General features: G+C 35.4%; 1 pseudogene; it reads right to left on the bottom strand.

The window, feature by feature from the left end:
• Window positions 1–702: 702 nt before the first annotated feature.
• Window positions 703–3,076, bottom strand: LOC122141906 (annotated as a pseudogene).
• Between the last annotated feature and the right edge of the window lie 401 nt (window positions 3,077–3,477).

Raw genomic sequence — 3,477 nt, 5'->3', positions numbered from 1 at the left:
ATAGACAACGTATACATTAATAGTGTGAAGCAACATCAAAAACATGAATCCAATATTGGTTATTTATTAATTCTTTTTTGGAGGTCTACAATTGCTATCATCTATGAAAATCAGATACCTAACACGACCTGTCAAAAAACTTCTTTACGTGCTTAATAGGAAATAAATGAATAATAGTGTGTGTGTCTGTACATTTGTTAATTTGTTATACACATTCATTCTCTTAACCGTGGATATTTGTCTCTGGATATCAGTGTGGCGTTGCAAAAGAGAAAGTAAATGTACTCCGGGCTGAATTGAGGTACATCTAACTAATCTCGGAAATACAAAGCAAAAAGACAAAAATAAAATGTAACGTGCTTGTCCATTTCTTTCTGTGAAGCTACTTTATCGTCTAAGTAAGGCATCTTCACTTTGCTTTTGCTTTTGGTGGGTTCTAAGTACTAGCACCCCTTGGCACATTTCCCCCCCCTGATGGCAAAAGAGTTAGTTGCCATATTCACTTATCAGTCGCTGACCTTGTTTAAAATACAACCATTAGGCAACAACTAGACTGGAGCAGTGAAATTAAAGTAAATAACGCTTCAAATATTATTAATAATGACCTACTAAACACATTAAAGCACAGAAAACAGACCATCCTAATAATCAACAATCATATATAAAAAATCCTGTTGCTATGGTTACTGAGTAGTACCTGTTCTAGAATAAGTATATGAAGCATGAAGCAGGGGGAAGGCCGTTCTTCAGGACCACATATGTGGGCAGGAATCCCAACAAACAGTCCCTGGTATAGCAGCAAGAGAGAACCGGCCAGCACTGTCCATAAGGCCCTGATGGTTTGATCGTGGGTAAACACTCGATCCCAGACACTGAGCAACACATAAGGAACCACAAGCGGTGGACACGGAACATACACAAATCCACGTGACAACCACTAGGGGGAACTGGCCAAACACGCTTACAACAGACCAACAAATCAAAGACATCCATCAAAGCCTGAAAATACACAATCTTTAATCTTAGGTACTCAGAAGAGCAGGCGACACACCAGTATTTTTTGTGTCAGATTCCATATATTTAGTAAATTTCCTTTCTCACTGTCTTACTTACCTCCCAAGTAACACTGAAGGTACAATGATTTAAAACTAATAAAAAACAACACTTTTGAATCATTTTTTACATGTATGTTTAGAGCGGTGTGTTTTGATACATTACTATTAATTGGCTTCTGCTGAAATTGCTAAATAATTTTCCTAGGCTATCCAATAACATTACATAAGAAACTAAAATGTTTACCATCATATTATTACTAAAATAAAATCATTTTTAACAAAGTAGTTAAGAGCATATTACTTTCTCAATTCTTAATACATTATATTTCAGTCTGATAAAAATCACTGATTTGTTTATTCTTTTTGTTCACATAAGCACAAATGAAAATGTCATATTATTTCATAACTTTATCCTTACACCAGCTAGAATACACTAACTTTAAACATGTTCCATGTGTGAAGATTTTTTAGTTTAGTTTTCTTTAATGTGGAGAAAATCCAATTTAAATAACATAAAGAGCCAAAACTATTCAAAATTTCTAACACATATCAGAAATGTATTTTAACACGCAGACAAAAGTAGTATGGATTGAATAGTTTCAGGGCTCCTTTTCATTAGTCATATTTAGGAAACCTTGCAAACATTGTGCTTGCGAAGACAAAATATCTCTCCTCTTATTTTGGCAAAAAACAAAACTATTATGCATTTATGAAACCACACTGTTGGCAAGGTCAGAACTTCAACATTTAAAACAAGGTTGCAGCTTCAAAAAACTGAAGCAAAAACAGATTCCAAAAGTGTTTATGAACGGTGAATGTTCTAACCTGCCCTCATCGAATGAAATCCACGACAAGTGTGCTGAAGATGAAGAGGATGAGGAGGCGGCTGAACATGTGATAGATGGTGTGAATGTGGTTCACCTCAAACAGTTCACTGTGGAAAAAATCATGTAATAAGCACTATTACTTTATAGCAAATATTCATAAGCAGTACAACCATATGTTTCTCGTCTTCCTAATAAACACTAAAAAAAGGGTTATTAAGGTACAGCTAATCTGACCACAGACAGAAACAAATCTCAGATTTTACACATACCAGCAAGATCATCCATGACTTACTCTAACAGGGATCGACGGATCACAAACTGCTTGCTTTGGCCTTTCCAAAGTGAAGGTCGTGTATGCCTACAGGAGCAGAGAGGAAGATAAAAAGGCTTAGACAACTAGAATAAAGAGCCAAAAAGGAAAAAAAGAATGTGAGATTAAAAGCACTATGCTGATAGACTGGCATGCTAGTCATGTAGTGAAGAGATCATTCAATGAAAAAAGAGATCACACAAATGCAGTGAATTCAAGGCAGATTTGAATACACAGTAAAAGAGAAGAGAATGAAGTGTACTAGACAGCTGTGGCACTCATTGCAATCCGGTTTGGGCATGGTTTCATTACCTGAGTTTGCTTTTCTCCTTATCTGAGAGAGGAAAGACTGTGCTCACATGGGAGGAACCCAGAACTGGCAGACTCCTCTATCAGACTGTCCATGACACTCATTGACTTGAGTGTCAAACTGCCTCATCAGGTCTGCCTTCAAATGCTGAAAACAAATAGCAAAATACAGTAAAGACACACAGAACAGCTAAGCTCCCTTAACTACTATAGGAAGCTCCAACGCATCATAATCCACAAGATAAGAGTAATTCCGCCAGAGAATCAGGTCCCATGTGATAACTCAAGCTGTCATGGTCATGTCTTTTTTACTGCAGCTGCCTCTTAATGGAGACAAATGAAGGTCTTGTATCTCAAAGAAACTTTTACGGATACTACATTCGGTCACAGACTGAACTGAAACTGAACTGATGACGCAATACATCGGAGGTCTGTAACTCAAATAAATTCTTAAGTCCAATCATTTGACAGAAATGTCTTTTTAGGGAAATTCTAGATAGAAGAGATGTGTTTTACAAACAAGGACATTATATTTTCCCAAACCTCACTGCCCACTGTCTGACAAACAACCACATCCTTCCCTATTCTGTCTGCACTTCCTGTAACCTTTACAAGCACCTAGTACATCAAGCAGCGCAAAACAATCTAAAGTATGAGAACAACAAGTTTGACACCCTAAAAACAAAGTCAAAAAAGTCTAATGAAAAAAAATACCTTTCAGTTCGAATCTATTAAAATATACTTTTTGTCTAAATCTATTAAATTATTCAGTAATAATTATACAATTCACATGAAGATTTAAATACACTTGAATACACAATTAATATTTAATAGAAAAAAATGCAATTATTATTTTACGATATTTTAAATTGTCATGTGGCCAGCAAATCATAAAAAAAAATAATTTCTCATAAAGAATCTGTAGACACAATGTGTCAAGATCAGATGTTTAATATACATGTATATATTTATATAT

Source organism: Cyprinus carpio, chromosome B23, assembly GCF_018340385.1.
Source record: "Cyprinus carpio isolate SPL01 chromosome B23, ASM1834038v1, whole genome shotgun sequence".
NCBI lineage: Eukaryota > Metazoa > Chordata > Actinopteri > Cypriniformes > Cyprinidae > Cyprinus > Cyprinus carpio.
The sequence above is the reverse complement of the archived record's forward strand: the minus strand, read 5'-3'. Positions and strand labels throughout refer to the sequence as shown.